The sequence below is a fragment of the Spermophilus citellus genome (assembly GCF_964194105.1).
Source record: "Spermophilus citellus genome assembly, chromosome: 11".
Classification (NCBI taxonomy): domain Eukaryota; kingdom Metazoa; phylum Chordata; class Mammalia; order Rodentia; family Sciuridae; genus Spermophilus; species Spermophilus citellus.
Genome location: NC_138192.1, coordinates 124,305,949 through 124,318,542, shown reverse-complemented (window position 1 = coordinate 124,318,542; position 12,594 = coordinate 124,305,949). Strand labels below are relative to the sequence as shown.

At 35.2% G+C, this 12,594-nt stretch overlaps 1 long non-coding RNA gene across 2 annotated transcripts in view; it reads left to right on the top strand.

The window, feature by feature from the left end:
- The first annotated feature begins 290 nt into the window (after positions 1-290).
- Positions 291-12,594, top strand: part of LOC308630990 — a 50,520-nt gene continuing 38,216 nt past the window's right edge. For both annotated transcript variants that reach the window (XR_014018079.1, XR_014018080.1), the window contains exon 1: positions 291-422. This is a non-coding gene — a long non-coding RNA (uncharacterized lncRNA). The remainder of the gene's footprint in view (positions 423-12,594) is intronic.

Genomic DNA, 12,594 nt, shown 5'->3' with positions numbered 1-12,594 from the left:
TTCAGGAAAGCAATAACAAATTTGAACTTTTCAGATAGAGTTCATGTGAAGATATAAATCTTTGTGTCTGTGTCATGAAAATAATTTGCACATTTTTTTTTCTGAAACATCTCTTATATTTAGACTTAAAAGTTGTCAGAAAAAGCAAAAGAAAGAAAAAAAATGTCCTACTATGACTTCAAACACCATAACTATATTATTTTATAATACAGATAAATTTTTCCAATACTAGATGTATATGCCTCATTGAAGAAGGTTAATTAAAGCAATGTATTTTGTTTTGCTCCCAAGACAGTCACAATCCACTTTAAGGTAACTTCCGTTCTAAACTGTCACCTATGAAGTACAGATCACACATACAGATTTTCTCAGGACCACAAGTTGTTGATGCTCTCAGTCCTCCCAAATGTTAAAGACCTCAGGTAACTTATTATTCTTTCCTTTGAGATGTATTTGCTGCTAAGTTTTTAAATGATTATTTTTTAAGATGACATTTGCTTGGGACCAACTCCAGGCCAGTATGTGGTTTGTGTGGGGCTTAGTGGCTTTTTCTCCATTTTCATATGCTAAAGGACATTGATGAAATCAGCCTGGCCATCTGGGAGCATTTTTCTGGAGAACTGGAAGAGAAGTCCCTTCTGAAACTGTGTTTCCCTTTCTAACTCAACTGAGCTCTAACACTCTGGCATTGCCATGCTGTCCAGAGCTTGTCTTCCCGCTGCCACCCGATGGGTCATATTTGCAGAGTGATAGGGCTTATGTCATGCTCTCTAGCTAGCTAGCCCTGTTACTTCTGGTACTCTAGTTTCCCTATCACTTCTTTTGGGTTAAATAGCTTAATGTGCTTCCTAAAACCAGATAGATGTTGGGTCTTAGAAAAACACTATCAGATTTCCACTTCTAGGTCTACACTTCTCTGATTTAAACAGCCATAACAACTAAGTTATACCTAACCGTTAGTGCATTACCATAAAAACCTTGTTCCTGGTACCATTCATGTTTTGTAAACATTTTCAATCATCTTCTCCATAAAATAAGACTTATGGTAACAAAATACTTATTTGTCTCCTTAAGTGCTTGTCTGTAATTTAGTTTAATGATGCTACACTTTCTTGTGGTCTCTAGACCTCGAGGGCCGTTTGTATTGATTTAGCCATTTGGTTTGTCTCAGTAACAAACAACCACATAAAACCCAGACTGGAAAAAAGAACTTACCTGAAGTGGAAAAATTACATTTATCAGTGTAATAGAACTTTTGATTCTGGGTGACATCTAGGAAGCTATTCTAATTCTTTAAATATAAATCTTGATAAACATAGTAAAGAAAAGTAAACTTTTATGATTGCTCATTTTACAGTTTTAGGAGCAAGCACCCAAACTCTATTGATAATAAAACTTATAGAATTATTTTGCTCTATCAATCCAGATTTTTTCAGTGTTATGTTATTTTGGGTCAATGTATAAGAGAATACAGAAAAAAAGATTCATTAAGAAAAAAAAAGCAAATAAAAGGAGATGAGAGATCAGTTTAAAGAATCCTCAGATTGCTTTTCGTGGTTTCTGATATAAACACTCTAGAAGTTATTTTCTTATTTTGACACCAAATAAGTGATTATTTTGGCTCTTGTTGATTATGATATTTACTAAGTTATTATATTTTTCTTCATAGTTACCATCCTCAGCTTAATTAACTATATACCTCACATCCAGCAGAACTGGAATTTGAGATCACAGAGAGCTTGTCATTTAAAGTACTCAAGCACTTCATTGCAATTTATTATCCATGACAAGTTTTTCATTACATTTTTAAGGGGTTGAAATATTAAAGCATTCATTTGGATCCAGGTATCTGGTTGAAAAATGAATCCAGCTAACAATCATGAAAAATCATCATATAGCTATTGCACTGCAAGGAGAGGATGGGGTCAGAAAATAGCGTTCTATGAAAATTTATAGTACATTATGCATATATACTATATGTGGAAATAGCATGCATCCACAAGATTAAAAAATCATCTCATGCTTATTGCAAACAGGTAGAGAACTATTTAGGGTCATTTCAACTCATTAAGACCATTAACTATTATTTGAATTAAGAATATTGAATTCAACAATCATTTATAGTATGTCTGCTATGAACCAAGAACTGTGCCAAGAATATTGTGATGAATAAAATATTGTATCTCCACTTAGGAAGACCAAAATCTATAGGGAATTTAGGTGAACAGTGAGCACTCAATACTCTCCTACCTATGTAGGAACTGACAGAGTTCACCCTGAGTTTACCAAATCAGTGTTTTGTTTGCTCAACCAAAATAAAAAGCTGGTTACTTCTGCTGTCTATAAAATTTCTTTAAAAAGCACATCATAAATTCCAGACACCTTCCCCAAAATAAGTTTCTGAAAGGTTTTGCACATTAGCCAACTTGGAAACTCATACCAGCAAGTTTATCATAGAGTAAATATAGTTCATTTTGTTTTGTTTCTTCTATTATTTTTTTGAATTACTAGTTTTATTGCTTAAAGCAGAATGGTCCAAAAAAGAAAATTAAATAAGTAGATATCGGTTTTATCCTTACTTTAATAATGGTTTTCTATGCAATGCTGAGTATATTTCTTTACATTTTTTCCTTATTCATAGCCAAGAAAATTTTTTTTATCTTTTTCTTTCTGGTATTTATGTGTAACATAGGTATAATTAGTTCATTAAAATATCTCCAAGAATAATTTGATAGAATTTTTCAAATTGGGTGCCAGAAGAAAATGCACTAAGTTTCATCTAACTAATCCAAGAATAGAATCTAAAGCTGTAATATGAGGCAGCATTGGATATCATCAAATCATCCTTGATAAGGTTGGTTCATGATTCATACTATAAATGTTATCTATCTCTTCAGCACAACTGTGTGCATAGCTGTGTACATTTGAAGATCATTTATTATTTTTTTAAATCAGAAAAATACATTGATATTTCTTTAGATGAGAAAAAAAATTAAGTAGCTCATTTGTGGTTTAATGTCTTGGTGTATACACACACACACACACACACACACACACACACATCTGTAAACATCAAAATTGCAGTATTGCATTGAGCAACCCAGGGAGAGAAACCAACTTAGTAAACAGGCTCCCGTCTCCATGTAAAGTTCCTCCTGCTCTCCATTTCTTTCCTGCAGTCTCAGAGGAGAAAATTTATCTACTTCTGTTGAAAAGAACCAATTCTACTTTCTCTCATACCGGGTGACAATCTCTCCTTACACTCTGTGGTACCATTATATTTTACCTTTGCTGTCTACTAATTTTTTTCCATTATCTATGAACATGGGACTTCTTCAGCAAAATTTATAGGTTGGTTTCTGAATGTATTTCTTTATTAGAGACAAATCTGTAAAGGAAAATTATCAGAAAGAGGCTGAGAACTGATTCAACATTCATTTAAGTCACACACACACAAAAAGCCAATCTTGGATTCTATATCCAGCAAAAATATCCTTCAGGAATAAGGGGAGAGATCAAAATTTCTCTAGACAGAAATTACGATGGTAATGGAAGACTTCTTGGAACTTCAGGGAGGAAAGGAGAACATGAGGATGTATAGAAATAGGTGTGATTAGATTCATAAAATCATATTTTATGGTTGGAGTAAAATATTTAACTCCACTTGATGTGGTACTCAATGAAGTAGAGAAAATATTTATGACAGCTATAATTTTAGAAGTAGGATAAAAGGACCTAAATGGATGCTTTCCAACACTTCACTAAAAGAAGAAAGACATCAATTTTCGTCAACTATGATAGATCACACACACACACACACACACACACACACACACACAGTAATTTCTAGAGCAATTACAAAGAAATTGATACAAAGTGACTCACTAAAAATCACAACTAAATAACGATGATAAGGATTCCTAAAATTGGTTAATACACCCATGTGAAGACAAGAAACAAACAGAAGACACATAATAAAATGCCGGACTTTAGCTTTGTTAAATCAAATTTGGCTTAAATATAATTCTTTAAAGACTCTAAAAGATACAGAAACACATCAGACTCAAGAACAGGTAGAGGAAAAAGGCAACCCTGCATAATGATAACAAAGGGCTGACCCACCATCAAGCCATGAGGGTCCTAAGTATGTCAGGAACGAATAGCAGCACATCCCGTGCAGCAAAATCATTACCAAAAAAGAAAACTTTATTGTAGAAATTTTTAATAAAATTTGATACTATGCCTCCAATGAGTCAAGAATATTAGTACTGCAGGTGGCATTGTATTTAAAGGTAGAGGCTTGAGTCATTTGAATTAAAGTCACCTTTATGCTTTTAAACAAAGATATTTGGGGGCAAGATCAACTGAGCCATGAAAGAGCTGGGAGTGGGGCTGTGGGCTCCACCTTGTAGACAGGTTACCAGGTAATTCCCTTAGCAGCCTTAAAGTTTGCATCCTAAGAGTTAATGATTGCACATTTGACTCATTATAGGACATGATATATAGATAGATAGATAGATAGATAGATAGATAGATAGATAGATAGTATAAATTAAATACAATGGGTATATTTTTGGTTTTGTTAGGGTTTGAATATGGCATTGGATTAGGTTCTAGCTGAGAAAGAATGTTTGGGTCATCATTGACATACTTACAGCCTGTGAATAGGAGAGAAAGAAGCAGGTGGATGGAGAAGGAACATACCAGGAAAAAGAGGGACAGATAGCCTGGGGCCGGGAGCGGGAGGGATGCTTTACAGAGAGAGAAGCCCCAGGCCAAGTAAGGATGGTGAGTGAGAATTGGTGTCCCAGGACTTTGTTTATGAGCCTCCCTGTGATCATGTTTGACAATGAGACAAATAGTACAGATTTGCTCTGTAAAGGAGACATCTTTGACCAAGGCACACAGGAAACTGACAGGATTAATTTATACATTATGGAAAGTGTTTCTGGAATTGGTAAAATACAAGTGGAGTTAGGACCGTCAATCTGAATAACTTGTTAATATGGCCTCTGTTTACTGCTGGAGACTATTGTCTAGCCGTCAGGTGACTAGAGAAAGGATTCCTAGTCTAATCGAAATGATTTGTGCACTTATCGTGTACCTTGTGGAACCCTGCACTACAGTCTGAGTAACTGCTTTTGCAATATTCAACACATTAATCCATCCACAGGTCATGGAAGGTGAATCTTCCTGAAGGAATCAAGAAAAGAGATGCTCTATTTTTAGAGCATGCAAACGTACTGAAGGGATATTGTTTGCTTGGCTGTTTTACAAAATATTCTGAAGTAAAAAAAAAAAAAAACCCCTGAAGATTATAATTAAAATGTATTTTGTTTCTGAAACTATTTTTATATTCTCATTCTCATTGAGCAAAATCCAGAAAATTTAATGAAGAATCCAAGAATAAAGATCAACATCACCAAAAGAAGAGAGAAGTGATATTGGTCAAGCCTCTGCAACCCTGTTCAGTTTGGGCACTAGTGGTCAAGCCTTGACCTTCATCATCCTGGCTTATGTCTTGTGGTTAAAGGTACCCAATCCAGGTGTGACATCTAAAATGACAGACAGTGACAATCTACAGAGGTTTACCCCAGGAGGCAAAGAAGTGCCTGCTGTGTCCTCATATTGTAGAGAGGCCATGAGTCATCACAGGTCTCTTTTCTAGGGGCATTCATCCCATGAGGACTCTACCTCATTACCTAGTTGCTTCCTGAAAGATCTCACCTCCAATGCTAATAACTTGGGGGTTAGAATTTCATTATATGAATTTGAGAGGACTCAAGCCCAATGGCAAAGCCCAAGGCATAAAAGCAAAACTTCACTTAGAGAAGTAGTAAAATTATTGCTCTAGTTAGTGACCTCTGGGGCAGTGCCCAAGTTCCCAGAGTAAGCAGGCAGTATGCTGGTGTTTATGAGTAGGTGGCTGTGAATGGAGACCTCAGGTGAAGACTTTCTGTGATGATGTAAACAAGCTCATAAAGTTCTTTTGTGTCAACTTTGAACAATAGATTTATCATCTGAAAATATCCCAAAGATCAGTTGCCTAAAACATGAAAACATAACAAAATAATTATTCAAGGGGATTCCTTTTAAAAGCTGTAAAAAGAAGACCTTGACAGCTCAAGACATCTTATTTTTCACTCAAGCCTGTGAGGATGGGGCAGCTTTCTTGAGCGGTGATTCTGGGACCTTTGCTTTTTCCAACATATGTGTCTACCATTTTGAAATCTTTTGCTTCCAGCAGCATAATGGGTGAAGAGAGAGCATGGAATATGTTGTGCAGGATATGTTATGGTTGGGCCTGACCTGAAAGAAAGAAAAGATAGTTCCTTTTTTCATATCCTAGAGGCCAGATACTACTGGGAAATGCAGCATTGTGTGCATAAAGGGGAAATGAAATGTTTTTGAGAGCACATGACATTGTTTGTGCTCACCTTTTTTCTTTTTCAATGAGTGGAAGTAGTTGACACCAGCTGTTGTTTAATTGATGTTTAAGATCTGTAATGAGGGATTCTCTTGATAAATGAGGAATGACCAAGATGATAGAGAGTCTTTCAAGGATTTAAGAATGGGAAGACTTTTCTTCTAAGGAACAAGAAGATGGTATGACTGAACTATTTTAAAATAAGAGTAGATGGGGAAGAAGGTCATCAGGAATCTAAAACTACCCAGTAAAAGTGGTACTTGAAATGGGAAATCCTTCTGGAATTTTTCCATGTCTTTATTGATAAGAATTTTTCTCAAGTGTGTGTCTGGGCATCCTCACACTAAGATTTTTTTGTAGGATGATCTTTAAGCTAGAGCTCTACTGAACATCTGCATGATTAAACTCTTGTAATATTTTGTCCAAAAAAAATCCCCCATTTCTACCAAGTAATATTATTGGTTTGCCCATCTCTCATCTGCCTACAAATACATATGCATCAGTTTTGCCTCAGGCTAAATTAAGTTCTTAGACAAGATGAAAATTGACATTAGACACATTGAGTGTCTAAGCATTTTGTTGGCTTTGTAACGGAGTGATGGGAATGACTCTGTGAGTCTTCATAACATGACATGTGTGACTGAGCTCCTCTACTCTTGACTATTCTTTTCCATAAATCAGCTTCATGCTGTCTTCTGTTAGATTCAAACCTGCATGATGGAAGGTGTCTTAGTCTCCCAGGGCTGCCATAACAAAATACCACACGTTGGGTGATTTAAACAGGAGAAGTTTATTTTCTCACAGTTCTAGAGGCCAGAAGTCCAAGATCAATGTGCCAGAAAATTTGGTTTGTAGTAAAGCCTCTTCCTGGCTTGCAGACAAGCTCTTTCTTGCTATGTCCTCACATGACTCTTTCTCTGTGCACGCAGGGGTGGAGGTGGACATTAGGGCCATGTGTTTATGACCTCATTTAACCTCAATTATTTCCTTAAAGTTCCTTTCTCTAGATACTGTCAGATGGGGGTTAGAGATTCAATATAAATTTGGGGAGACAATTCAAACCATAGCAGGCTCCACATTTTTTTTTTTTTATTGTTGCTTGCTACATTTTCAGTATCTTGCATACAGCCCAGCACTGAAGAGGCACAGAATATTTCTCAGAAAAACGAAGATACAACCCCTGAAACTCTTAAAAATAAGTTTTCAGAATGAAATATAATCCTATATATGGTGGGGCAGTGATTCGAGGAAATCACTTTAACAGTTATTCTTTAGATGTTAACCATGTTTTAAGCAACCCTTTTATTTCCACAACCTCAGAAATTACAGATCATTTCAGGTGCTATGCTTGTGTCTAGGAAATGAGGGACAAACTCAAAATGATACTAGATTAATATGACTGAAACGATGAACTCAATTTCATAACTGTTATGGATGTTCAATTTTGTCAGCTTTCTGTGCACTGGCCACACATAGTCTGTGTTTCACAGGTTTGTATGCCAAATTTTCCCTAACTATGTATTTAATGATAGAAAGATGGATGAAAACAGTCATAAAAACATGAAGAAGAGAAAAAACTGTTTTCAAAAATAGATATGATATCAGAGGAATGTAAAGCAACTTAGAAATGTTGTACATTTTGTTAAAAAGTGCTGATACGTCACTAGATAAGCCAACATCCAAAGCTAAGCGCTCACACACAAAGAAAGCCACTATGGAAACAGAGAATTGACCTCATATTTGTCTATCAAAAGCACCATGTATGCAAATGATTTGTTGCATTTGAGACTTGTATTTTACAGGTAGATCCTCAAATTCTGTAGCAAAAAGCATCCATTTTCCACACAAATATACTTAATTGTATACTAGGTAATACCTCCCACACCAAACTATAAATCAATAGCAACTAACTTTTTTAAAAATGTAGACAACATGTTTGATAGGACTGGCACATACTTTCAGAGAGTGTAATGCTTTATGGGGATCAAAGTGTTTCCAGGAATCTAATTCCATTAAAAAAGCATTGCTTACAGAAAGAACATTGTTTACAGAGAGATTTAAACTGTTCAAATCTTTTTCTAATAAACAATAAGAAAACTCATAAGAAAACAAAATACTGAACCACTTTTTTTCTGAATCATCTCCTTACCACTTTCTACTTCAGGTGACTAGAGAATCTATGAAATGTCTGTGTTACCATCCAGACCACAAGGTACATCCCTGGTCCCTGGAACAGATCATAGAAAAATGTCATAGGTCAGAGCTTTATACAAAAAGTAAGATAAATCATCTTAATTGATCAAAAAAGGCTAGTACTTTGTTATTGAAATGTTTAAGTATGAAAAATTTTAGAGATATTTAAAAATACCTTTTCTTTAATTTTGGAGCCTACCTTTAGTCTAATAGATCTGAGCTAGAAAGTTTTCTTTCATACGGCTTTATCATTAAACTGAAATCACCTCAGAGGGCAAGTTCTTAATATTATTGTTGTTAAATTTCTTGAAATGTTTTAGAAAGAATAAATATTTAGTATCTGTAAATTACATTGAATTATATTTTAAGTTATTTCTATCACTCATACAATTATTAGGAATTCCATTCATATGGCTTGTTCAGGAATATTAGCACTAACTTTGTATTACATAGAACTCTCTTTCTGGTCTTTAGCAATTTGCATTAGTATTAGTTAGTATTTGTTTTACAAATGAGTAGATTTGATTGATTATTTCCTGAAAACATTTTGCATAGGTACTATTCAGAGTCTCAGAGACAGATTCCTTACCATTGGACCTCATAGGTTACAGCACCAGATGGCAATAGTGCCAAGAAATATTTTCCAGTAAGACTTACAAAGGACGGTTTTTAAAAAGCAATTCTATAAATGAAGTATATGGAGAAATAGTCCAAAAACAGAACAATGGAGATGCTGAAATTTTATTCCCAAAATACTTTTTGCTTTTTTGCTTTTTGAACAGTACCTTCTCACACACATGAATATTTGACTAGTGTCTTAGTTCAGGTTGCTATAACAAAGTGCCATAGACTGGGTGGCTTATAAACAATAGTTTAACATTCTTTTTTTTCAATTCTGGAGGCCAGAAGTCTGAGTCCAGGGTGCTCGCATGATTAGGTTCTGATAAGGATCCTCTTCTGAACTGCAAACTGCAGACTTCTTATTAAAACCCTACGTGGCAGTAAGAAGTTAAAAGAATTATCTGTGTTTCCTTAATAAGGGCACTAACATTATTTATCAAAGCTCTATCTTCATGACCTAATTACCCTCTCAAAACCCTTCTTTTTGAACTATTATATGGGGGGTTGAAATTTTAACATAGATTTCTGAGAGAAACACAAACATCTGACCATTGCAACTAACTTTCCTGTCCACAACCCTTTTTTTATGGAACTTTGCTTTGACTACTTTAGTTAATTTACCAAACCCTTTTAGTCAGTCTAACTGGATGAATCATATTTATATTTAAACCTTGACACAGTTCTACTTTGTTTTTAACAAAACTTTCATACTTAATGATATAGGCCTATGGAAGATGTATTTAAAATTCTGAAGAATATCTACTTGAATATATAAGACTATTTGAATAAAAAAGTCAAGCTCCAAGTTGTACCTTAGCAAGAATAAAGATGAACACCACATTTTCTCTCTCAAAATCATGCAGTAACTACCCTTTTGGGGATTATGTAAAAAAGGGCTGTGTCTGGGGGCTGAAGTGAACTCCACCCAGAGTTGCTGGCCTCACTTGGAATCAGAGGTGAGTCTCGGAGTCTGTTTGAAAAGAAAAGAATCATTTATTTGCCTACATAAACATATACTCATTTAGTGTGTTTGTGCATGAACTACCTCTACCCTCTCCAAAGACCAGATCAAACACAACAGATTGCATGTTTCACAAAAACCACACATATCTAAATCCATTTTTACTGGCGGTGGGTTAAATTTACTTTTCCTTAATGTGTAACGCATTATCTGATTCACTTCAGTGACTGATCCATCCAGTCTCCGTATCAGATTTATAGGAATATAGAGGAAATACTTAGAAGGAGTCAATCTAAATGCAACCTTGAAGAAAAAAGCAGCCTTTGTGTGAAATCCAGATTTTATGAATGTGCTTTGTTTCATGGGAGCAGAAATACCAGTGATAAATATAACATTAGTATAAAGAATCACAGAGAACATTGAATGCCTTAACAGGAAGAGTACTTGAAATAATTTAGTGCTGATAAACAGTATGGCAGGCAAGTTTTGGGCAATTTTTGATAAACCACAAAATTTTAAAGGACTCTCAGAAATCCTTCTAAATGGGCATTACACTGAAGCTGTGGTGAGTTCACAGGGGTTCTTAGGAGAGTATTTTCAGAGCTAGTCATTTTGCCATGATTAACAAGAAACTGGTTTTGGTAAACAGTAGGAAGTCTGCACATTTTAACAATGTTCCAATTCTGGAGGGTGGTAAACCAAGTACAGGTAGTACAGCTCAGTCAAACAAGGTTACAATTCTTCATTGTGGCCAGTTCTCAGATAGTCATGTGTGGGGAGAATTTTAGTAAGAAGAATTAAAGATTCTTAAATGAGTGTTGTAATCAAGTGGGTTAACTCTTCTAGCCCATCTTCTCTAGTACATAATATTTTATTGCTTAAAGAGATATTTTTAATCACATTTCAGTTGATAGGATAAATAATTCAATTCCTTAGAAAATGAGAATTATTGGTAAGTAATTTTAGATGCTTTCATGTGATGATGGAAGTTATTGATTTGTGTGTGTGTGTGTGTGTGTGTGTGTGTGTGTGTAAAAGACTCCATAAAAAGTACCACAGTATCTGAAACTACAGTTACTGGTAAGTGGTCAAGAATAGCTATTGAAATTTGATCACATAGCCAAGGTTTCATACACACACACACACATACGCTCACGCATGTGTGTGTGTGTGTGTGTGTGTGTGTGTGTGTGTACATAATATATGTATTAGTTAAGTGGGATAATTAGTTCTAGCTAGGATAGGACAACGCAGAAAAGAAAAAAAAAACATTGTTTTTAGAGAGAATTAATAAATGATAATTTTGAGTCTTTGTTTGCTTTAAATCTTTTTTTTTTTTTTTTTGGCTTTGAATCCTTTCTTGTAGGAAAGGTAAGATGAAATTAATTGCACTGGGACCTTAGTGCATTAGGCCCTGTGTTTGTCTTTGCAGCAGTAGTTAGACTGGTATTATCTCTCAATATAATTTTAACAATATGGAAAATATGCAACTTATTAGAATGATAGGAAGACTGGGGTAAGATTACCAGCCCGTTGGCCCTGATCCCCAAATGGGTGAAGGAAGCAGAGTCAAAAATCCAAATGACTGTGTTTTCTAGGGGATGACACGAAACTACAAAAGATATCCACATCTCTGTGAAGGCAGTGGGACATTATTGCCAACTAACAAAGACAGCAGATGGACCCAGAGAATCAGAACTCCAATCGTCAGAGGTACATTGTAATGAACTGAAACGTCTCAAGCAGTTGTTGTTCAATATTTTGCTCTGTAATGTAAATCTTCCTGGTTCCTTAAATTCACTGTGCTCCTAAATGCTTTTATGTGGGTGTATCCTTTATGTTAAATGTAAAAATAGTGTTGAGTCTGTTTTCAATGTTAGTATCAAATGGGGAAGGAGAATCTATATGGTCAGTACTGGTAGGTCTTCCTTTCTTCCTCTTTACTGTGGTAATAACAAATCACAATCTTAATAAATATTTATGTGCACTGTTCAACATTATAAATTCTAAGCACCATACCTCGTTCTGGAACTACTTGACACAAGATTGGCTGTTTCAGAGACAAAGTAGGTTGTGTAATGTTGTATGAGCAAGTCTTTAAAAATTACAAGCTAATAACCATTGTTTGATTGATTCTTGATTGACACCAAACATCATAAGAAGAGGAAACTTCCTAGAAGCAGAAGCAATATCTTTATAGACTCAGAATTCAGAATTCAGGAAATCATCTGCTCACATGTGACTTCCTGGCGTCAGATGAACATGGGGTTGGCCATTGGTTATGCATGGATAGCCCAGTTGACAATATTTTTGTCAGAGACAAGAGCCACTGGCAGAGTGTGCTGTGGTTAATTGTAAGAAAGTACCACCACATGCCTGCAGCAGAGACACA